Raw genomic sequence first — 26,076 nt, 5'->3', positions numbered from 1 at the left:
TGCACAAATAAACATCATATACATCTCGAAGGAGAGTCTTCTGACTTCTTCTCCTAATGCTGAAGAACTGCGGAATTCATCACATCCCACCTGCACCTGATTACCATAAATCTAAATCCCCACTCTTGGCTTATTTCGTCAGCTGGTCTTGTTTCATTTTCCTCCTCATCTGGCAAAGAGTCCAATGAAAATTATTGCATGATGTCATGCTAGCATTCATTTCGACCCAGCAATCCTTTTAAGGGTTGCAGGCTAAATCTCATAAAGATATCTGATTGAATAGGAACTGGTAAACGCTAAACTGCATATCAAGTAGCATAACTCACTCCAGTAGCTCACTAAAGCTTCATTGGGTTTGTCCTTGAGGCATTGAAAGTAACTACTTAATATTTCACCATCTCTTTGATCATTTTTATAACATTTAGTTACCAAAGAACATTAGCTGAAATGTAACATCTGCTTGTCAAAAAAAAAAAAAAAAGTATGGTTTCGTGGTTGTTTTTTTTTAGCTACTCCTTCCAATGAGATTGATTGAGACATAAAGATGACAGGTATTTGCATAGAGACCAAGAGCAATTCCACAGGATCCAATTAATCTGCATTAGTACAAACAGCAAAATAATGAAAATAAAGAAATGATTCAGAGCACAATAACAGACATGGTTGCATTTAACAATTAACTGAGGGTGGATTGATCATATCCGGGGGGGGGAAAGCAACATTCTTTGGGGATTAAAACACACTGGCAATTTCTTGCTAAAAACACAGCTTGTTTTGCCTGTAACTGCTGTGATCATTTGTCCCTGTAGCTGTAAATGCTCTCAGATCAGACTAGCAAAACTCAAGCCTACTTTGTACAGGATCAAGTAAGCATACAAGAGAGAAGATGAGAATCAGACTCTGCAACATTCACTCTACCTAGATGTTCACAGGTTTTCCAATTTGGTTTTAAAATAAAAAGATATTAGCATCTAGCTAGGCAAACCAAAGTTTACATATAAAGTAGGCCAGGTTGATCTTGATGGAGTGAGAGAACCTGTCTGGAATAAAGATGATTATGCCCTACAGGAAAAAATAAGAATGGGCAGCTTATTTAGGATGCAAATATTTTGACATTTATTCAGTGTTTTACTTGGCAGCAGCAGCAGCAGAAATAGCACATATCCTTCCTGTACCACTCAACAGAGACCTCAGCAGGAAAAGCCAAAACTCCTGAAAAAAATACTGGCTTGCTGTAGTATTACTGGGCAGAAATCCTTGGCCATAGAATCAGGGTGCCTTGATTTCCAGAGCCCTGAGACAACACTCAGTTTGGTTAAAGGCACGTACGTCTCACCAGAGAAGAGTATGATGTATATTAGCAGAGCAAAATTCAGTTCACATGGTGGACATACACAATTTGCCACAAAACCAGGCAAAAAGATCCATCCTTTCCTGGTCTTTGCTTTGAAGCATCAAATTTGCATTTTTTGATGAGTGCTAACCGACTCTTGGGAAGGACCTCTTGTTGACAACGTATCACTGGCTTCTATCCATATGTGAACTAAACATTGCAACATTGGTGGAAATTGTCTCCCAAATTCCCTGGTATACAAAAGTCATAGCACACATCACTACACTCAAGGTGCAAACCAATCCCTTCCTATAGGGTATCATCAGTGCTGACTTTCAGCAAGTAAAGAGAGAGAAGGTTGCTGGCCAAGAGAAGAGAAAACCTGCCAGTTTGCTATATCTCCAGGAGAGCTCTGGCTCACAGGAGGGTCCAGCAAGTGGAAGCAGCTAGAATTAGGAGGCTTGCTAGATGTGGTGGCTGAACCAGCCAGTACACAGTCTGGGCTGGAAGATCTTTCCAAACATGCCAGCACAGGAAGTTGCTGAGGAAGCATTGGGAAAGGTTGGGCTGAGGAACTGAAAAACAATTGTTGTAGGCATTTCAGATGGCATTCAAGCATCCACGGAACACAAGTAGTGTGCCAGCCCTGCAAGGAAATTCAGCGTCATAGCTGGGAAACAGAAGAAACACGAACAAACTTGCCTCCATGGGCAACTCTTCTCTATTGCTAAACTCAGCCTGTTCTCAGAGAGAGTCAGATGCTCCTGAAGAGAAGGAACATCATCTCCAGACAGAGGTCTTTAGCCATTTAAACGACTCTGTCTTGCTCCTATGGACAGGCAAACATACTTGGCAGTTTATTGAGTTGCAACCAATCTATCAGACATAGCTTCCCTGGGTGTCTGTCAGCTGAGTTTCGACTTGCTATCAGTGGGCAGAGATGGACACAGAAATCCTCCCAAGGTGACAAACTTGTGAGCTGGGGAACTAACACCAGGTAAGCTAAGACTGGGTGAGGGAGCTCGGACTCGGTGTGCAAAAGAAGGTCAGGCTCTTGCAGCTCTTCTTCCTCAGGGTCTGGCAAGTCCCCTCATGCAAAGAGACTTGCAGTGCTCGCTGGGTTGGGGTCACCCCCCCGAATAAGGAAGATGCAAAATTGAGACTTCGACTTTGTCTCCCCATTTAGCAGAACAAGTGCAGAATGGCAAAACTGCAGGGCAAAACTAAGTTGTATGCATTCCTCCCTTAGCAGAGAGGCACAGCGATGCTTGGGCTTTCACTGCAAAAGAGGCAGCTTGCTCTCTCCAACACAAGTGCATCTTAGCTACCTCCATAAAATCCTAGTGGTAATGGAGTATCTTGTAGCTCTACCTGGAGATCGAAAGATGAAGTGTCCTTGTGGCTCATCTCATCCAGCTGTCTTCTTGTTAAAAATGATAGTGACTTGTACTCTCTAGGACTTGGCAGTGAGTTACGTGAGACATATTGGCTATATCACATCATCCCATGCCCCAAGACAAATGCACTCCAGCCAACAAAGATGGTCTGAAGAGAGAGCTGTTAGCTTGGATATCTACTGAAAAGTTTTGCTTTCACTAAGGAAAATGTACGATTTTACCATATAGTAGAGTTGGTTGAAGATGACTGCACCCTCTTTACAAGGCTTTCAATCAACCAGTTCAACACACTAAAAGCCACCTGCCTTGTCTTGATTAGGCTTTTAGAAAAGGCTAATTAGACCAGACGAGTTGGCAAGAGCCTTGTACTGAAACCTCAAATTAGGCAAAGCATTTTTATAAGAGATGGGCAGCGAGAGCCCACAACCAGAAGAGAACAGAATCAGATTCTGATTCTTTTCAGATGGAGACTTTGAGTCCCACTAAGAGGACAATCATGATTTTCTATCTGCAGAGAAATGATAAAATGATAGCATTAATGGAGGTCCTGAAATTCCTAAATTTTTAAGCTTCTTAGTGTTTCAGGTACTTAAGTGCAGCGCTTTACCAGGCACAAGGGCAAAATCTGCAATTTTCTTAATTACTTTTGATTTTGAGAACAGGCTATTCTTTTTCACTGTAACATTTTTTCTACGTTCAAGTATACAACAACAAAGCATCACCCATGTTTCTGGTCACAGATGAGAAGGGGTCCTTCTGCTGACACATTTTGGCTAGATAAATTTGGCTGCTTTCACACTTTTTCTTGATTAGTTTTTTTGCATTTTACTTTGAGACTAATTCCTTTGAGGAATTAATAGAATTATGCATAACATGTCAGAACCTCATCTGTTGGAAAACGATGGAAGTCAGGATGGCTCTAAGTTGGCCGAGTAAAAAACGAGATGCTTTACAGAAGTGGGGTAGAAGCAATCTAACACACCTCCCGTTTAAATACATGCTTTTCAGTAGATAAGTAAAAGTCTTCTTAACATATATTTGCATGTACTTCATAAACAGTCTATATATTTAATCTATTTTTGCTTTATTAAGGTGCAGAAAAGAATTTGCCTTCCAATATTTATTCTGTTCTAAATTCTGTTTCAGTTTTGTACTGTGTGTTCCCTAGTTGAGGACACTAAATTTCTATTCATGTTTTGTTCTTCAGTATTTTGTGTCCTTGCAGCTGATTCAAAACAAGGATGCTGAAGAAAGAATAAGAGGATTTTTATAGTAGTCCTTAGCTGATAACAATATTTAAAGTGGCAGCTGATCACATGATTCAAAAAAAAAAATCTCAAAATCAAAGATAATCTGAATGTGACAGGTTTGAATTTAAACTGTAAATGTCATCTGCTGATTTGATGATGCTTGTTCTGATCTGTACACAGCTTTCAATGAAGGATCACACTCCATGAATCAGGCACCAAAATGTGAAACATTTAGCTGAGAGGCCTATTTATATAGGAACTAGGCTCACCAAACTAGTGAGAGCTGTTTTAGTCAGTTCATCCCGAGTTGCAGAAGCGAAGAAGTTAAGGTAATTTCATGCAGCTTTGTTTCTGACAATGTGAGTCCAGGGGCTGTGAAGTCCATCTGCAGTAAAGCACTTAGCCACAGGCAACGTCATCTCCTTGCTTTTTACATTGCTTAGATGCTCCACGAGAGTGATAAGATTAGCTGCAAGAAACTAAATGCTTGACCCTACACTTGTGTTGCTATGTTTTATACACCAGAGAAGAGTTAATTATATGTAGAGATCTACCTCTGAAGGCTGAAGTATCAGATGAAGATGTACCACCTCTGAGACCAACTTTTGTTCTTTGATAAATGTGTGCTGGTGTGCCATTGAAACAAATGAGATACACTCTTCAAGAGGAATATTTTGGGCCCTATCAACTTATGCATGGAGTTACCCTGACTTAATGAAACATTCTCTCCTACTGAATTGTAGGTGTGATTCAATGTCTAAATTTTATGTTCACTTTGCATAAATTACCATGCTTTGGGTCAAACTAATTATTATTATAGACCTCATTTCATAATCTTTGAATTCAGAGTAAAACTGCAGCTCACTATGGTTTTAAAAGAAAACCTCAGTCCCATAATTTATGGTTGAAATCTTTGCCTCCCTCCTATTAGTGCCTCCAGGTATAAACCCACCCCTCTCTTGCCAGGATCATATCTCTCCTTTTGCCCCAAGACTATAATTTTGGGCTTCCAAGTCCATGGTGATTTGCTGTGATTGCCCCCAAGGAGCTAACCTTAGCACAAGTACTTGCCTTCATGTTCTCTCTTAGGGGCAACAATGGGGGAAAGCTGGACACCCATTAGCTTTCAGAAAGATCTGTGTTATTCTGTGTTACAGACAAAGAGTTAAAGGAAAAAGTACATCATAAAACCCCAACGAATCCACATCTACGTTACATTTACCGGCTATCATAATCCATTAGGTATCCTAATATACACAAACGCAAACTGAGCTCGCTCTCCGCATTCCAGCCTGCACCTCCTTGTTAGCCTTCACTCATCACACTTTAGGACAGACTCTTTATACCCTTTCCTTGTTTGGTTGTCTGGTCTCTTGAACTGAGCAAACCAATACATGCACTTTTCTCCTAGAGGAATAGCTTTCACCAGATGACTTGACCCATTGAATGATTTAACTACACATTTGTCTTAACAGCCAAGAGCAAACAAGTACCACAGATATGCATATTACACAGAGCATTAACAAAAGCTTTTTTAAACTTTTTTTTCCATATCTTCTATCATATATCATTACATTTGCCTCCTTAAGCCATATAACTTGAGATGAAGACCTTTCAAAAACAGTGTCTAGGGCGTTAAAGGCTGTCCTTGCATGCCAGGTTTGTTATGATGTTTTCAACAGTCTTCTGCATTTATACAGAGATGTTCAAAGTACAGCTGAAAGAAACCTGGCTTTATTTCTAAAAGGTGCAAGATTTTGTTGTCATAGTCTGTTCATCTTTGTTTGACATGGGTGAGTTTTAATCTGTCTGAAGTGTGCATGAATGAAAAAACCTCAAATCAAAACTGCATCTACAGTTTGGGTTTCAGTGAAGCTACTCACAGAGTTGGTGAATTTTCAGGATATTTGACAAGCTTTGTCTGAAATTGATGGTGCTAATGAAACTTAGAGGTCTGCATATAAACTTCAGCAGCATTCCCTCTTTTCCATCCTCTCTCCTAGGCCAGTTTCTTTATTACTAAAAATGCAAGAGCATCATTCAAGAGACACTTACATTGCTGCTTTTATATCAAGTAATGCAGCTGTCTCCTGAATTATCCACTTCAGAGGATATTTTAGTAATAGAGGGTAAGCACTGGTTTGCTAAAAGTCTGATATTCTTTTGGTGTAGTTGCTCTGGTGAAATGAGAGAGGCTTCAGTGGCTCTGGAAACTTTGAGGTTCAGTCTCAAACCTACCAATTCAGCGAGTCTTGGTAGGTTATGGGCAACAGAAAATGGAGGAGCTGACTGGTCCACGAATCTACTTTTTTCATGTCTGCTAAGGTGCCAAGCAATATAGACCTTCTAATATGGACCTAGCCCCATCAACCCCTGTTTAAATGTAAACAATGTCAATAAGCAGGGCTCTTCATCCACCAGGTACAACTATGTTTCATCCAAACCAGCCTTTAATATCAATCTGCTAACCTAACTACTCTGCAGTGAGCACATTTTATTGACTGCCTCTCGCAATCACGCCTTCTGCTGGCTAAAGCCCTCCTTCCAGAATGCATCAAGAAGTTTCTAAAACATCTTTGCTACCTAAAACACAACATGCCGTGGAAGCCTGAGCAACACACAGGCAAGCGCAGGTGTGACTAGCAGTGGGTACCGGCTGCTAATCTTGGGAAGGCTCAGTTTTGCCACGAAGATGTGATCCATGAAGTTGCCTCCCATCTGATCAAACCTGTTTCCTTCCTCTCCTTTCCCTTTAGTTTTTTTCCTGTTTTCCCATTGATGCATTCCCTTCTTATTCTGGTCTAGAAGGAGGAGAGGTGAGCCCAGCTGCGACCCTGGAGGTGGTGTGCTTACGAAAAGTTATAGCATTAGTACAGACACTGACCGTGCCTTTACTCCTCCTTCAGATATACTATGCACTGGTGGGAACTAATGGGCACTACTTCGGTTCTTACTGAGGCAGAAATCTTACTGGACCAGTGGGATTTTTATCCAAATAATGAAAATATCATAGCAAGTTCATGATATTATATTTCACAAGTGGGACTTTCAGAGGTCAGAAGATTTCAGTTACTGTAACATATGCATTGCTGGATCGAAGAGCTTGCACTGTGGGGAATAAGAGATTGACATCCAAAAAAAAAAAGCGTATCTAGGATAAAGAAAAGTTGCTTCATAGAAAGCAGACCTTTAAAAATGCTACATTAATACTAAAAATATACACTGGGGGCTACTATGGCAGCCTAGGTGCACAAATGGTTTCTACAAAGACAGCCATTTATTTCACTGCATATACCTTATCACGGGGAGTACGCTACGCTCAACTCTATAAAGGCTGGCTTTCATCTTCAGTGCCTCTCTTACAAGCGAGACAGTATTATACTTGCGAACAAATGCGAGTTACCTAGCTCAGGGAGTTACACGGCACAGAGAGCCTTCCTACAGATATTTAGTCATAAATACTATCATTACAGAGGGGCACAAGTGCCGGTGCTTTTGAGATTAATGCATCTGCTGCGAGTCAGTACAGTCATTCAAAGGTCATGCCACAGCAATCCAGTCTTGACCTAGCTGATATCTGTCCGATAGAGCTGGAGTGTAACTGACACTTGTCCACACATTGCAGGTGCATAATGGAAAAGAGCAAGGAGTCTGGTCATACAGCTAGGGCATATATTCTGTATTTAAATACAGCAGTAAGTGCTTACAACTGATAATGAACGAGGCACAGCCTACATTTTCGGTACTGTACACAGAACAGGCTATTTACCACTATTTGCCTTCATTAGCTTCAGGAACGCTAACATAGTCATCTGTCTGGCATGTTTTGGCCCTTAAGAAAAAAGCAGCGACTTCTCATATAGTCCAGCAAAGTGCAGCACAAAGCCAAATCATACAGCCTGCCAAAGCTACGTAGGTGTCCTGGTTTCAGCTGGGACAGAGTTAATTTTCTTCCTAGTAGCTGGTATAGTGCTATGTTTTGGGTTCAGCATGAGAGAATGTTGATAACACACCGATGTTTTCAGTTGTTGCTAAGTAGTGTTTAGACTAAGTCAAGGATTTTTCAGCTTCTCATGCCCAGCCAGCGAGAAGGCTGGAGGGGCACAAGAATTTGGGAGGGGACACAGCCAGGACAGCTGACCCAAAGTGGCCAAAGGGGTATTCCATACCGTGTGATGTCATGCCCAGTATATAAACTGGGGGGAGTTGGCCTGGTGGGAAGGGAATCACTGCTCAGGAACTAACTGGCCATTGGTCGGCGAGTGGTGAGCAATTGCATTGTGCATGACTAGTTTTGTATATTCCAATCCTTTTTATTAGTATTGTCATTTTATTATTGTTATCATTATTAGTTTCTTCCTTTCTGTTTGATTAAACTGTTCTTATCTCAACCCATGAGTTTTACTTGTTTTTTGCCCATATTCTGTCCCCCATCCCACTGGGTAGGGGGGAGTGAGTAAGCAGCTGCGTGGTGCTTAGTTGCCGTCTGGGGTTAAACCACGACAGTCAGGGCAGCAAGTTATTAACAGTCTTCTCATTACCGTAAAGGTACAGCAGCTGGACATGGCTCACTGGTGTGAACCTTCATAATGGCTCTTTCTTCTATCAACATTCCTGGATCTACTCAGCATCTGAAGAAAAGAAAGATCTCAATAAACTGCCACTCACAAATGCAAAAAAAAGAACCAAAAAAAGGAAAAAAAAAGAAAGGGATAATTGGAAATAAAGTAGTTGGAGCGTGACTACTTCAATGCAAACTAAACTGACCATAGTCAATACCTCTGCTGAACTGCCAGGACTTTCAGGAGCCATAGAGCGACAGACCATTAGTAGCAGTAGATTTTGAAAAATCATTACTTTAGTCCCATGATACAAATATTGACTTTCATCTGTTCTCTATGCGGGCTAATCCCTCTTGTCATTTTTGTAATCCTCATTTCCGCACCTTGTAAGCTTGAATCATGTTTTCTATGTAGTAGCATGTTTTGTCAAATACAGATATTCAAAAGACTCCCTGAAATCTGGTGAAAGACCTTGCCTTTACACAGAGTTTCTTAAGTAGCATTTAATTTCCCAAAGGAATAACTGCAACACACCTCAGAAAACACTGCATCTCGGCCACTGCCTGGTGGGTTGTGGATAGGAGTGAAGTATTGCCCTTCCAGGTTATTAGGGTGCACTGTAAAGGAAAACACTTTAGACTTGATCGATGAATAATATGCCTTGCTTGCATGTTACAGGGCCTTCAGAATTTCGGTTCTAACCTCATTTTATGTTGCCCACGATTTTCTGATAGTGTCAAGCCTCTTCTCCCCGCCCCTTAAAGGACATAAGATTTTTATGCATTTTGGGATTAGCCAAGAAAAGATGGAAAAAATCTTATTCGCTCATGCAGAAATTCAACACTTTATCCCACCCCAAGTTTAGTGAGCAGGGGAATTTACGAACTCTACTTCCTCACAATTCTTACCCTTTTGGATTACAGCGTGTTCTTACTTTCTTGATCACAAAATATCCCTGACCTGCATTAGTAATTGCATATATTATGGTTTTTAAAATAGAAAGTAAGGTTTAAAATCTTCTTTCTGTAATAAAGACGTTAAAGCAACAAAGAGGACAGATGAGCTCTTTTCTGCTACTGCTCTAAAATGGGAGAGGCAGCGCTCCTGCAGAGTGAGTGTGTATGAGCGAGAGGAGGCAATGTGCTAATAATAATAATAATAATAATGTACATTTTCATTTCCATCTCCTTTTCCAATTGAATAAAGCTGTAAAATCATGTAAAGTCTTCCATCCTTAAGACAGAACGATCAGACCAACTGTCATAAGAAAAACCACTGCAGTCTATCTGTAACAGTAACACTATGTATATATATAGAATAGAGAAGTAATTAACGTAGGATTGGGTGGAAAATGCATTGCATTATTCTGCACTAAGGCAAAAAAAAAAATGACTTACAGAGCATGTTTTCTTTATTTTCGTCATTAAAGATACTTAACAATATCTAAGAGATGTGTGGAGATAACTTTGTGCTCTAAAGATACTGCTGAATTTGCAATGAATTGCATATTTGTCAATGAATTTGCACTGCTTGCTTCCAATAATTTGCCTATCTGTTGTCTCAATGTCACAGCAAATTCCTCTTGGAAATGGAAATTTACTACGTATCAGTTTGTCTCTTAAAAACATTGTGATAAGAATCACTTTGGCCCCATTTCTGACACCTTGTGAAAAGCTAAACCTATTCAACTCATAAGCGTTTATTACTCACCTGAAAATACACCACTGATAAGTACACTTTGATTTGTCCACAATTTGCATTCACTATTCACGTGTCTCCACTGTCAGACTCGGTAATTCATGTATGGATTAATGAACATTAACAGAAACAAGGACTGAGAGTCTAAAGTTACTACACCGAATACAAGGACAAGCTCCTGTTCTATTAACGAGATGTTTGCACAGGCATTTGGAAGTTTTGTTTTTAATTTTGCTCCCTCCCACAGTCCCTTGAAAGGTAAAAAGGAGATTAATACTTCAATTATGTTACAACAAGAGAGTTTCTCAAGTGATGCCTAATATTTTGTTGTAGAGAAAGGCCAGTTATCATTGGCTTAAGCACTGCTTTGATTTCTTCATAGAAGGGGCACCATTTCTATGGTCATAAAGAAATGGATGTTGTAAAGGTATGGCACAGAAATGCCTTAACCTCAAGGAATGAATATCCATGTGCATTGCCAGGTGAACAGCTACAGAGTACCCCATCTACTGAACAGAAAGCAGCAGCACTGTCAACCTCTACCCTGTCCTGTCACTCAGGCATCCACTCCTGTATGCTAATGATACTGTACTTACTACCCCTGATTATAGACTTGTCAATAAAAAGAGAATTTAGACCACACACCTCTCAATTTGAGCAGAATTGATGCATATGGTTACTGAGTTTCATTTCCTACCATTCCTTCTTATGCTACGGATAAAACTGTATTTTCAGCCATCTCAACAAACCAAATCTCACCTTTCAGTACGTATCAGGCCTTAACTAGAAAATACAGAAGTGCTGTTATATGCAAGATATCACTTATCTCCTCACCTGCTTGTTGCCCAGCAAACTATCCCTGTTTTGTTTCATTCATAGTCTAGAGGATATATTTTGTAATCGTATTTAACTGCTGAAAGGCTGGCGTCTCAACTCTGAAGCAGCAGTTTTCAAAAATGTTTGTGAAGACAACAAATACGTCTTGGATTAAACTCTTCTTACCAATGTTATATTTAATTACCGAAATTACGAGACAGTTTAATTATAACCAGCCATGCGAGATTACCAAGCATTTAAAAGATAGTCCTAGGTTCAAATACATTTTCTTCCTTTGTTCCCAACACGTAGTACAGCAGCGCAACCCTGAAGTGTACAACATGGTATTGCTGTGAAGCCTTTTTCTTTGGATGAAAGCTGGTGAGCAGAACTGACGTAGCAACCAAGGGCTGTCCCCTGCAACCCCAGAAACAGAGGTTCATAGGAGACGTGTAGAAGAAGAGTTGCTGATTCAAGTACATTTTCAGGTATTAACCACCTGAGGTCTGAATTTATCAGCCCAGGAGAATACAACAACTTACAGATGCCTTCTTGGCCAAAACGAACAAATTCTTGCTATAGTAGCCAGTCTGAGTGTGGTACTTCTTTTTGTTAAAGTGAGCCCACATTTAAATTATAAAGTTATTTCACAATTCAAAGCTTAGTGCCTAGAGCTACTTTCTCTGCTGTAGAAAGCTACACTGTGATTTTCATGAAGAATAATACCTGTATTGTTTACAGAGCAGGGCTAGAGACAGCTCTACTCACTACCACCTGCAGGCGTTGAAAATTAGAACAAGTACATGCTTAATCATTTACCAGGGAAATGGAACAGCTACAATAACAACAAAAAAGAAAAAAAAAAATCAAGGTTTTACTAGATTAAAATGATGCTATGAATAATGCAATATGCTACAAGAGTGTCACACGTCAGCTCCTTTTGACCAAACTCTCAACAAGCAGTTTCTCAAACAAAACCCCTCATTTGTTAGTAGAGACCTTTTTGCTTGCTGGCTACTCAGAGGCAGCTGAGAACACTTCGTGAGAGTAAATCCAACAGCAAGTGGAAGCTCAGCTTCTAGAAAATAAGTACAAATGAATTTTGATTAAAGCACTGTGCTCAATTATAGCATTATTTGTATATGACAGTCACAGGTAGGAAAGTGATTGGGAATTCTTTGGCTTTGATTTAGTACAGTGGGTTGATTTGGTCAAGCAGTAAAGTACCTGAGACACCACCAGGTGTATGCCATTCATCACCGGCTGCCTCATACACACAGCTCTCCAGCTGGGCTCCTTTCACTCCCTGATTGGAGGCACTTACAGCAAAAGCACATTCTAGTCTGCTCCTAACGTAAGGTGCTTCACCATGGACTGAAACAATAATGCTTAAGATCAGAGCCTGGTGGAAGGTTGCTTCTGGTGGGTTTTTGGTGAAGGTAGGCGAATCTCAGGGTAGCACCAAAAGGAACCTGAGAAGGTCTTAGCAAATCTGGTAGAATAAATAAATATTTCTCATTGTTTGACTCATTTGCATCCTTATTAGTGGGGCTGTTAATTAAGAGCAAAACAAATTTAATGTGAATTAAAAGTAATAGAGAGCACAAATGTACTCAGCTTATATGCACCACGTTCTGAAGTAAAAGGCATCTGATGTACCTGCTTCCCCTTAAAAATACAAATAAACTGCCACAATTACATTATTAACTACATTGCAAGAATTGAGAGATTCCTCTCTTCTCCTTTAACCCTTACACTAAAGGCAAGATTTTTCTTAGCAGATTACATGCTTCAGGATGTACAAATCTTGTACAATAATTGTCTCCCAGGACACACGAGGCGCCTGTAATGCCTAACGTCCAAGAACTTGATGTCACAAATGTAAGACACTACAGGGGGACGAGCACCTTATTTTTATTACTGATACAATTTTAGCTTTGAAAGCTGTTCTTCACATATTCTTGAGTATCAACACACTGTGCCTGCCAAGCAGCAATCAACCACCTATTGCGTTTGCCAATATGTGCCTCTCATAGCTGCTTACAAGAGCATTTTTCAGACTCAGACAACCATCAACGTCATGGTTTCAAAACACGTTGGACGGATTTTACCCAGTATGATCAAGAGCTTCTGGTAATACATACTCCCAAAACCATCTCTACAAAGACAACCGATTTGGGAACGTTTCTAGAATCAGGCAGAGCAGCAGTAAGGGAGCTGGCCTCAGGAGCCCCACAGGGTGGGAGATACTGTCCCACGCAGAGAACTGAGCTGGTTTGCCAGTCACTCCTCATCCGTTATGGACAATGAAAATAATAAGTCACCTATCTTAAATAATTTCAGTTGCATGTTGTAAAGCTGTGATGACAAGGCTTGCTAACCCTTATTTCTATTACGTCTGCCTTGGATTCAAGAGGTTTTCTGCCTGTCCCAGGATGACTATTGGCATCACCTCCCTTTCAGAAAGGACCACTTTGGGGACCCACCAATTGTATATTGCGAGAGAGGCTGATCTGGGTTTTAAGAACAAGTACAAATGCTCATAAACTCCAGTGACCAATGATGTATTGATCAACAGCCTTCTGGAAAGAAAACATTAGAGGGAAATATCTAACCACGAATGCGTGTCATCTATGTTTACATGTCACCCCAAATTATTCCAGGTAGGCTGCCTTTTAATTTCCAAGAGCGGAATATAAAACGCAGTTCAGAGTCTCTAACCAAAGCCCAGATGCTTACACGAATCTGTGGATAATGCTGTTCATAGCACTATCATCTTGGCCTCCTGCAGAGGTGCTCACCAAGGGTACAGCCTGCAACACCAGCACGCTCCCAACAACAAACCCAGTCGACAGAAGCAACCTTGCACCCGTATTGCAACACCTGCAATGAGACCTTTTGCTGGCATTGCTAAGCAGGCCACGGTAAGCAGTATGGGATGTCTTCACACCTCCTTATAAAAGTGCTGAAACAGCAAAACTGGAACAGTTCTCCAGCTCCAGCCTTGTTCATCTGAACTTCTTGTGACCAAACTAATTTTAGCGCTCCTCAGAAGAGCGGGCAAGCGGGTGTCTTGGCTTGTTTCCTTGCCACACGCAAACATCAATGTAAAGGAACCTGAAAGCAAGGTCTTCCTCTTTCTTGCCCTGTCCTCCTTAGGTGCTCATGCCTACGTGAGAGCAGGACTCCCACCATCACGCCCACTACGATCACGCAAGGCTAACGGCAGATACAGGATCACTGTAACAGACACAGATCATCATCTTTGTGTGGGCCTTCACAGCTACTATACTCTCATATTTTCCTAGCCAGAGGAATAAGAAAGAAAGGAAAAACCTAGTAAGATTTATGTATAACATGACAGACACGAGCATACATGACGACAATAAGCTTTTTTTTTTTTCTTCTATTAAATAAAAGCCTCTGCACTTTGTCTCAAGTGGGTGTCCAAATATTGGGTTACCTCAAAATTTCTTGTGGTTTGTATATTGTGTACGATATATTTTGTATATTTTGCCTTCAGCATTCTCTGAGCTACTCTCATTTTGCCATTGGGAAGCAGCAGAAGTTTATGATAAGAGGTCCCCGAAGTAGTTAACCTAGTTTAGGGAGCTAATGCTGCAATTGTAAAAGAGGTGGGAAAAAAGTGCTCAGAAGAGACATGATTTTTATTTTCTTTGGGTCAGATAGTTTACTAGAAAAAAAGGGTTTTTTTCACCTGTTTTCATCCCTTAAAAATGCAAAAATCTCTGCATTACGGATACATGCAACAGAGAAAAAAAAAAAAAAAAAAAAAAAGGCTTTTGAGACCTACTTGAGTTTGTGGTGATAAATGGGTCAGTCTGGGTTCAGTCAGGATCCATGCCCAGCCGTGACAGCTTCAGCATGTTTGGGGAACAAAAAAAGAAAATACCTATAATGCAACCAAATAAAGGCCACTAAGAGCTCTCCTTATTTCCTATGAGAAAGTAAGAGCCTACAGGGGTAGAAATAAATTAGGTAAAAATTAATAGCTTTTTTAATTCTAACTAGTAAGCATATCACCCAGAGCTAGACAAACTGCTCAAAATAAAAAAAAAAAACAAAAAACCAAAAAACAACCCCAACCCTATGATTTTTGTTTTTCAGTAGCTGGGAATACTAATGCAAGAGCTCAAGGCAAATACATTAATCCCCCCTAGCTACACAAAAATAAAATGTTATGTTCAGCACTGCTTTCTTCAATGCAATTTTAACAAGGGTTTTTTCCACCAGCTTCCTCTCAACAATAAAATTTAATTTCATTTAAATAACAAAATAATACCCTAAACAAAACCCATAAAGGTGGACATTAATTAGAAAGCATTCAAGTCCTGGTTTTGAGATAGATTACATCTTTTCTACTGTTTAAAATACAGATTTTATTTTTTCTTTGTGCTCAAAGTCACCAGTGACGTGCTTGGAGTTCAGCAATGGTGAAATGGGAGGGCCCACACACAACCACAATGCAGGCTTTTTCCCTTGGCGGTGCTGGAAAATAATCTGGCATATGCACAGGTACAGAAAACTATGGTCTACCAGCAGTGCAAATATAAGTTTGACAGCAAAGCAGAAAGGCTTTGTAATGTCATGCCAGCATGCACAGGAATCCATTTAATTGGCACTCTGATAAACTTGATTTAACTGAGAAATAATAGAAGAGTGTCCTTAAGAAAAGGAGCGGCAGGGTTAAGGAGTAAAGGTGTTTGAGTCCCTTCCTATTTAGAAACACCTGCAATGCTGACACTGCCCTTCCCAATATTGTTGGAGGATGCTAACATTTCCAGTACAGGTAATGATATTAATTTTAAATGCAAAGGCAATTAATATTAACACATTTTTCCAAGCATTTCTCAGTCACTAGAGTGAACCAGAACCCAAAAGCAGGTCTAATCAGCTATCACTTTTCTGTTACCTGAGTTTAACTTACGTGAAATTTCTCATGTAGATGAGAAGATAAAACACATTACAACAATCTGTCCCAACAGATTTCTAAAAACAAGACGAAGTTAAGGAAAACAAACCAACCAAGAAAGAACCCTCCAAAATGCTTCCCATGCTTTCTTTCAGAAAAGTAAGGTTGCAGAACTGCAGCGTTTCTCCCTTTATTTGTGTGTAACTCAGCGCAGGAGATTTCCACAAGACATAAATCGGATTCATTTTTTCAGAGGCTTAGAATGTAGATCAATGCTCTTGATCTTTTTAAACCTTATACCATCTGCAAGCCTATCCAGACGTGCAAACTGGAACTAAAAACCTTCCCTGTGTTGTACTTCATTCATTCCCCGTTCCACTGTGACTACAAACCAGCTCTAATTTACCACAAAGAAGTTACTAGAAACACATAGCACACTGACGAACCTTGCATTAGTGGGGCTTTTAAGAACATATTCATGCTTTCAAAAGTGCGGAGAGAAACAGGGACAGAGGAGACCTCTTGAGGGGAATCTGAAGACGGGCACTCTTCAAAAACCTTAATTTAATACAACGTTTCCCGCAGATCAGTAAGCGCAGGTGAAACATCTGACATCAAACAAGCAGGGGATGGGGAAAGTTACAGCAGCTGAACATGGTTTCAAACTTAAAGAAGCGGCACACTTGATAAGAGTGCTTTTCTTTCTTGCTTTCTAAAGAAATCCTGTGAGCAACTGTGAGTCTCTGCTGATGTTGAGCATCCCCCGGGCAAGGGAGCAGGTGTGCGGCAGTGAGGAAACCACCCCGGTGAGATTGATAGAAAAATCTTCTGAGAGCCTTATGTGCTCCAGGTCCCTCTCGGCTGAAGAGAAACATCTCTGTGAGGTGGTAGACAGGATCTGGCTCCGCAGGGCACCTGCTGACCCAACGGCACAACTAGAGCAGAATATCTACTTTCAAAAAAAAAAATACCATTCAAAAAAAGTTTTCACTGTCATCATTGCAAATAAGCTTGAAAATGCGAACTGGAAAGGGCTGAAGCCGTTACCTGCACCTGTGCCTGCAGAGAATTGATTTAAAAAAAATATAAAAGAAGCCACACATATATTAAACACTTTACCAAAACAACATTACAGGAGCAATGTCTGTGATGGGAGGCAAGGGGGGAAAAAAAAAAAAAAAAAAGACACATGGGAATCAGATGTGGTGCCAAGGGATGTGCTGGGCTCTCTCCTTGGGGTCTGCCCCTATCCTGCTCTCCTCCCTGGGGCTGGGGCTCACTCCGCCCCCAGCATCTCCTCAGCACCAGGAACCAATTAGTAGTGTTAAAAAAAGAAAAACAAACCAAAAACCCCATTACCAAAACAAAGGAATTGGGTTTGTCTCAGAAAACGTGACTCTCAGAAATGCTACTGAAGATCCAAATCCCTTCCAAGCCTCCTAGGTGCATCTGGCTTGCCAGGTGGCAAAACCAACCCAGTCTCTGCCATCCTCACTTTCAGAAGGACCAAGCTGTGGTTTCTACTGTTCCTCCATGACAGATGTCTACTTTTCAATCTGGATCAGTAGAGATGATCACGGAGCCACCCTCCCTAGTCGTGTTCCTCTGTTCTGCGTTCCCCCATCTCCCCAAGCACTTGGGCTGATCACCAACAAGTCCCTCGGTGGAAATTGGGAGGGCTCTTGGCTATCGCTCGCTCCTTTGCTGATTCTCTGCTCTTGATGCTTCCTTGATACTACGCTCCTCAAAGCTTCTGCGGGTTCTTATGACCACGCATTGCACACCGGTCATGTTAAAGCAATAGATATTTCTTGCACAGTTGTGGCTGGTGTTTGCTATATCTTGAAATGACTAGCGAGGATTTAGCATTTGAGGAGGAAGAGATTCATTTAGCTGGTTAGGCCAGTGTGGTTGTCACAACAGTGTGGATCAAATATAGCCCTTAGGTCAAAATATACAAGTACATTTATTCAGTAAATTATGTTTTCCTCTATGGGAGAAGTCTTGTTATTTATACAGTACAATTGAGGCATATGTTCAACAATGCTTGTAACAAATATTTTTAAAGATGAAGGAAGAAAAACAAACCCAAAAACTCACTGTCACCAAGTAAGCTGCCTCAGAAATGAAAAGAAATTTGAAATCGTATCATTTTCCCAGCTGAAAAGCAAATCATAAAGAGAACCTGATGAAAAAAGCAAGGAGGCAGGAGAACACTGATTCTCACCCAGGTTTTTCTTACCAAACCTTGAGATCTAGCAAATGCTTAGACGATTGCAAAACCTGACAATGACAGTATGCATAGGGAACAAATATTTTTGATTTAGTGCATTCCACTCCAAGTCCTCCTGATGTCAGGAGGACATGACTTGAGAGAGGAGCGTTTGAGTGTGAAGAGACCTTAAGTTTTGCAGCTCTGGGCAATCACAAGCATTAGACTACAAACTGGTGTGATAGGTGCCAGAGCTCCAGAAACCAGGGCCTAATTGGTCTAGGCTATGCCCTCAGCCTGGCAGGTATATTTGGTACATGATGATTTAAATTGAATTCCTCTTATTTTGCATCACAGGTCATGCTTAAGTCAATTCCCTACCTGTGGGCTGTAATTCAGAATACAAACACCGAATTTGATGGTTGATGGAAAAACTGATATGCAGATGGTAAAACCAGCATTCCTTGTTTTCATTTTTTATTTGTACTGAATTAGTACCCAAAAGCTCCAGCTGGGATTAGGATCTGATTGCTGCTGTCCTTGTGTGCATTATTCAGTGCTATTTCATTCTTGGCAAGATTTCCAACATACATATATATGTATATGGAAAAATATTTAAGGAATGAGCTGCAGCAAGGAATCTTTGCTTTCTTGGAAAATTCTTAATAGAAAAAGTAATAGCAGCGAAAAATAGACTTAAAGTGTAAATAGAACAAACTCCTTCCGTAATGACCTGTCGTTTGCTTAGATTTTTTCTTTTTTTTTTATTCTTTTGTTTTATTATTTTCAGAGAACATTTTAAGTAGTAAAAGCCAGGATCCCTTAAACTAGGAAGATCTTAAGCTGAAACATATATTGATATTGCTTTGCTGAGCCCATTTTCTCTGTGAAAATGGACAGATAATGTCTTAACTCTTCCCTTATCAAGAATTAGGTTTCTAGTTTTTGCTCCCAAAAGAAACTGACACAACACAGCCTCAGTGTTGACATCATTTGGCCTGATACAGTGCTGCAGTAATTGAATCGCTTCAGTAAGAGAACCATAAAAAGCTTAGCCCTTTTGGCTTTTGCTTTGTTTGTTCTTCCTTTCTGTTTTACTATTAGCGAAGGATGTGCAGCAAGACTGGGAGAGAGGAGAGAAAAAAAAAAGAAAAAAAAAAATCAAGCTTTTTCCTAGGAAGGTCCAGCCATTATGTCATTAGCCATAACGTTTTCAGGGCAAAACCAGCCCAGGTTCTCCCTGACCCCCGCAGTGTTCTGCACAGCAAAAGCCGTGATGGATCCAAAAGCCATAGGGGTGAGCTGTAGCTGGCTGCATCATTTGATGCACACCCTTACTGCTTCTCATGTTCTTGGACTTGAGCGTGTCCCTGTCAATCACTGACAAGAGCAGATTAGGAAGGGGAGCTGAGCAACAAGCAAAACCCAATGCTCAGGTTTAGTCTGGGGGGCATCGTGTTATGACAGTCACAGGGCTGATCCTTACCACTAGCGGTATTATATAAACTCTCTTCGCTAGAACACAGGCATTAGATTTGGATAAAGGCCAGCTGGATAATTACATTGCACCTTATTAAAATTTTAGAGCGATGTCAATTGGAGGAGAGTCTTATTATTGAGCCTTCCATGATTAAAATCTGCTGCCTCTTCCCTACTGTTGGTGTTATTTAAAGGATGCGTACAATAATCCATGCATAATCAGGACCAGATTGCAGATCCCATGAGAAGGAAGGGAGTGCCAGTAGAGGGAGGATGTGTTTTTGCACATCCCTACAGGAGGCAGTCAGACCACCGGCCCTTGCACCACTTGTGCATGAGTTGTAGCTGTCAAGTAACGACCAAGACTTTGCATGGCAAGGGGAACGGAATAGGCACAAGATTAAAGCCATCGCTACACCAACCCCCTACTGCATCTGGAAAGAAAATTAGGAGCAGCCATCACCAAGTAATCCCAGAGTCCTGGGTGTATCTGGGCTCTGGGGGCTCTACCACAGTACAGGCTTTATGAACTGGGGAAAAAACCCATCCAGCTCAGCTCGTGAGCCATCATAGCACAAAAGCCCTGTGGGGGATATTTGACTGCAACATCCACTTTCTTACTGCAGTTATCCTTCAACATTATGCCTGACTTGGTCTCCCAGCTTTCTTCCTCCTTCTGTTTCCAAACCAGAAAAGCGCCTTTGCAAACAGCATAATTCCGCTCTGCTCCCCGGGTACAGCATCATGTGAAGCTGCTTTCGCTGGCTTCCTCTCCTCTAGCAACCAAACATCCTGGTTAACAACTTGCTGTCACAAGGCTTGCGGGGTATGGCAGAGCTGCAGCGACAGCCAGCGTGACATTTATTTCTTGTGCTCCACTGCTGCAAGGGGCACTATGAAAAAGGAACTAGTTCATACAGGGACACATTGAGCTCAGAGTGGGAGGCAAGGGGTAGCCCCCTCATTACTGGCTAGGTAGATTACAGGACTGTTCAAAAGCTTCAGGTTTGTTTGAATACCACTATATGCTATAGCACAGCCACAGAAAAGGTGGCCCTTAAACAAAAGTTTTTCCTTTTACATAAATATGCCTGCATACTGGATTCATTGTGTAGCAAGTAAAATCACTCCACCTCAATCACTCCTACCTATTTTGGGGGACCTATAGTGACAAAGGATGAAGAAAAGGCTGAGGTACTCAATGCCTTCTTTGCCTCAGTCTTTAATAGTAAGACCAGTTCTTCTCTGGGTCCCCTGAGCTCAAACACAGGGAAGGGGAGCAGAATGAAACCCTCATAATCCAGGGGGAAACGGTTAGTGACCTGCTACACCACTTAGATACACGCAAATCTATGGGGCTGGATAGGATCCACCCAAGGGTGCTGAGGGAGCTGGCAGAAGAGCTCATCAAGCCACTTTCCATCATTTATCAGCAGTCCTGGCTAGCCAGGGAAGTCTCAGCTGATGGCAGATTAGCAAATGGGATGTCCATCTACAAGAAGGGATGGAAAGAGGGTCCAGGGAACTACAGTCTGTCAGTCCAACCTCAGTGTCGGGGAAGCTCATGGAGGAGATCATCGTGCCGCCACACAGAACGTACAGGACAACCAGATGATCAGGCCCAGTCAGCGTGGGTTTATGAAAGGCATGTTTTGCTTGACTAACCTGATCTCCTTCTATAACAAGGTCACCCACTTAGTGGATGAGGGAAAGGCTGTGGATGTTGTCTACCTAGATTTTCGTTAAGCCTTTGACACCATTACCCACAGCATTCTCCTGGAGAAACTGGCAGCTCATGGTTTGGATGGGCATACACTTCACTGAGTAAAAAACTGGCTGGATGGCCAAGCACAAAGAGTGGTGGTGAATGGAGTTAAATCAAGTTGGCGGCCGGTCACAAGTGGTGTTCCCCAGGGCTCATTACTGGGGCCAGTTCTGTTTATATATCTTTATCAATAACCTGGACAAGGGGATCAAGTGCACCCTCAGTCAGTTTGCAGATGACTCCAAGTTGGGAGGAAGGGTTGATCTGCTTGAGGGTAGGAAGGCTCTCCAGAGGGATCGGGACAGGCTGGATCTATGGGCCAAGGCCAATTGTATGAGATTCAACAAGACCAAGTGCCGGGTCCTGCACTTGGATCACAACCACCCCATGGAACCCTACAGGCCTGGGGAAGAGTGGCTGGAAAGCTGCCTGGTGGAAAAGGACCTGGGGGTGTTGGTCAACAGTCAGCTGAATATGAGCCAGCAGTGTGCCCAGGTGGCCAAGAAGGCCAACGGCATCCTGGCCTGTATCAGAAATAGCGTGGCCAGCAGGAGCAGGGAGGTGATCGTCCCCCTGTGCTCAGCACTGGTGAGGCTGCACCTCAAGTCCTGTGTTCAGTTTTGGGCCCCTCACTACAGGAAAGACATCGAGGGGCTGGAGCGTGTCCGGAGAAGGGCAACAAAGCTGGTGAAGGGTCTAGAGCACAAGTCTTATGAGGAGTGGCTGAGGGACCTGGGGCTGTTTAGCCTGGAGAAAAGGAGGCTGAGGGGAGACCTTATCGCTCTCTACAACTACCCAAAAGGAAGCTGTAGCAAGGTGGGTGTCAGTCTCTTTTCCTAAGTTACAAGTGATAGGACAAGAGGAAATGGCCTCAAGTTGCACCAGGGGAGGTTTAGATTGGACATTTGGAAAAATTTCTTGACTGAAAGGGTTGTCAAGCATTGGAACAGGCTGCCCAGGGAAGTGGTGCAGTCACCATCCCTGGAAGTATTTAAAAGATGTGTAGATGTGACAGTTAGGGACATGGTTTAGTGGTGGACTTGGCAGTACCAGGTTAACAGTCGGACTCCAAGATCTTAAAGGTCCTTTCCAACCTAAATGATTCTATGATTCTAGTTCCTTAATTTAAAATTTCATATGCAATAGCAGTAACCACCACGAGGTGTTCAGAAAACACACCATATGTTTGCATTTGTGGCAGTCGCTGCAAAAAGACAACTCGTGTCTAAATGCTGGACCTTGCAGTATTGAAACAGCACTGAATTATGTACTAAATCCCACATGAATACTGGAAAAAGTAGCAAAACATTTTATACTCCTTTATATGAAATTGGAAGAAAAGTTTTGTTCAGAAAATACAGTTGAGGATGGCTTAGAAAGGTGAGCGGGAAAGCAAATCCTATTTCAGCCAGCAGTACTATTTATCTGAACCAAGGAGAAGTTAAATCAGGTTTTCCTACTGAAGCAGGAGGAGGATACCTAAGGATCAACAGGCAGGGGGTTAATCCTAATGGAACTGGTGGATAAATCTCCATGCATCAACAACAGGCTTCAAACTATCTTAATCAGTAAGTTTGCACTAGCCCTGCTGCAAAGCTAACTACTATTAGCCATGGTAAGGTAGTTACATGTTTTCAGAGCAGATTATACCCTCATTTCTTGCACAATTTCTATTGGCACAGAAGCACTGCAGTCTTGAGTGTGACCTGCGATTGCTCCACAGTGAACTTGGCTACCACCTCCATAGAAATGGACATTTGTCTCTCGTGTCACATGTCTTGTGTTCTACTTTTTCCTAGTGATGAGCTGCTGTTTCATCTCTTCATATAATACATCGCAGGCATGGCTAGGGCCCTACTACACATGCCCTAATCCATGTAAAGGTCTTGATTACTGAAAAAAGGAAAAAAAAGAAAAGAAAAGGACTAACTGCTGTCTTTCAGTTCAAGGCTCCAGAGCAGCATGGACTTTGAGGCCCAGCAGAAAACTATCTAGTGACCGCTTCTGCATGGCGCTTGGACTCTGCATTCACAGGCAAACATCTCCATACTCCATAAACCGAAGTTTACTTCAGTATTGGAGCTGGCATGCTTGTTATCACTGATTCCACAGAGACCAATATTAGCTCCTCTAGAAACCATATCTGGGGCCAGGATTATACCTTATTCTATTTATTTGCCCCTGAAGTATAAGGAAGCTAGAGCTTCCTAGAGCCAGACGGGTTTGTCAGTCCCCTTAAGCAAGAAAGAATCAGAGGTGTCACTGCTCTTTAGTACAAACATGAAACACGAGGGTGCTTGCATCTAATGGCGACCACAGAAATGAGTCTTCCCGGAGAGAACCAAGCCATGTCTACTTATCTTATTTAGTAACTTGAGTCTGGAATGACACCTTAAAGTCCAGTGGTATAAAATTCCCACTAATAACCATTTAAAAAGCCATTGAAACTGTTATAAAGGAAAAGCTTTTTCAGTCTCCCAGTGCAAAAAGGTTGCTGCTATAACAAGCCATCTCTACAGCTCAAACCAACATGGTTTTAGAGACTGTTCCTAAAGCTAAGCAAGACCGAGGCATATACCCCTGAAGGAGAAAGAGCTTTGGGACTGACCTCAAAAGCAAAAGCTACCATCAACCTAACTTCACTGCAGGCGGGTGAATTCTGCACTTGCCCATCCAGAGCAATTCCAACACTCTCTTAGGTTACCTCGCTCTACAGCTAGTCAAAATGCCTCACTCCAAAGTTACAGAAATATTGACAGAGTCCACATGCTGAAGCTGTCACAGCTGGGCATGGATCCCGACTATTGATGGTTGCACTGCTGATTTCTCATGCAATCTCATGCTAAGGTTTCATTTGACCTAAGTTCATTTTTTTGGAGCAGATACCTTTAGTGTTACAGAGACATTTGTTACAGAAGAGGCCAGGGATATATTCTGTATGGATCTGAATGAGAAACACGGTGTCTTAAGTCACTCGTACAATGGTGCAGAACACCACAAAGATGCCCATAAAAGCAACCTTTCTTCATTATTTGAAATAAGCCAGGTGTAGTTCTCTTTTGAATGGGAAACACAGACTTAAAATGACACGCCAGTTCTTGAGGATTTTCTGTTCATCAGTAGTGCAATAACATCAAAGGAATGGATAACAACTAATTTTGTTTGATTTACAACTTGATTATTTTTACACACGCTTACCAAAGACACCTTTTAGCGATCAGTTCCTTGATGAGATTTCATTAGAGCTATTAAGTAATGTTTGGCGTTTGAGACCGTATCATCAGAGCAACCATGCCTGTATGAAGGTCTTGAGGGACAGGGACAATACTGGATGCAAAAAGAAGTATAAGAGATTTTTGACATCCATAAGTTTAAGTGTGCATGAGTATTAGCCTTGCTTTTCCATGTGTTTTCTTTTCTTAGGCAAGAAAATTGGAGTCTGCAGGTTTCAAGTGGATGAAAGCAAACACCCAGTGATAAGAAAGCGAAAACAGCAGAGATGCAAATTTTAATTGTGAACCCATTCCAAGATCAAACACCGTGGGACTCAAATCATAAGCACTTACAATGAGAATGGGTCAGCAAGACAATTTGGAGGCCATCTATTCCCATGAGCTACAAAGAGGTTTTTTGTTTGCTTGTTTGTTTGCTTGAGAACCTCATTACAGGGAAACATAAGTTGCAACTTCCCTACTGATTATTAGAGGAGAGCAACAAAGGGCATATCTGTTCTCTGTTCAATGATCCATGCAACCAGGGCAATACCTACAGCAGGCAAACCCAGACTGTAAGAAGCTGAAATGCCCAGCACAGCAAACATTTTTATATGAATGTAGTTAGGGCTGAATCAAGGTGATCTGTGAAGCCTGCTCAAAAATCCTCTCTCTTGGGAAACAGAAAAGTACATTCAAATAAATGAATAGATGTTTCCCTATCGTTATAGTTATAATTTTAACACGTTAAACTAGAGAGACTTGGGCTATACTGAGTTTATATAGACTGTAAAACATGAAAGCGGTGCTCAATACTCTTTATCACATTGCTGAAACTAAAAAGAATACGCAATTTCGCATTTTCTCTCGTTTCTACATGCAACACATTAAAAAGGCCACTTTTCACAATTGTTACCAAAAAAGGTGCGTTATCTCTAGAAGCAAGAAGTAACTGATCATGGCACCACGTGTCTCTGGCACTAGGAACAAGTGCATGCTCTCGCTGCTGAAGCTTTTTTGCAGTAAATTTTCAGCCTGGCTGGAGGCTGCTCACCTGTTTTACATATGCAGAGGAAATTACACCCTGCAGCAGTCGTCCTCCACCGTCTCAGCACTTGCAAGGTACAATATGAAGATTTGAGATTCATTAGGCTGTGGATGCAAATAAGGGCTCATGTAGAAAGATATCCAGGAGTGGTGGTAGCATGTAAAACTTGAGAGGAGGATCACAGGCGGTGCCACTCCTCAAGCACAGAGAAACTGTCTTTGGAAAGGGTAAATCTCATTTGTGCAGGAGACAGACTTCCTTGAGGGGCTTTACAAGGCTGTGAAGTACAACCCTGCAGCATCAACACTTTCCATTCTATCACAAGCTTCAACGCTTTCTGCAGACTTCCGAGAGAAAACCATATTTCAACC

The sequence above is a fragment of the Haliaeetus albicilla genome, chromosome 13 (genome assembly GCF_947461875.1).
Source record: "Haliaeetus albicilla chromosome 13, bHalAlb1.1, whole genome shotgun sequence".
NCBI lineage: Eukaryota > Metazoa > Chordata > Aves > Accipitriformes > Accipitridae > Haliaeetus > Haliaeetus albicilla.
Note: the sequence above shows the minus strand (reverse complement) of the source record.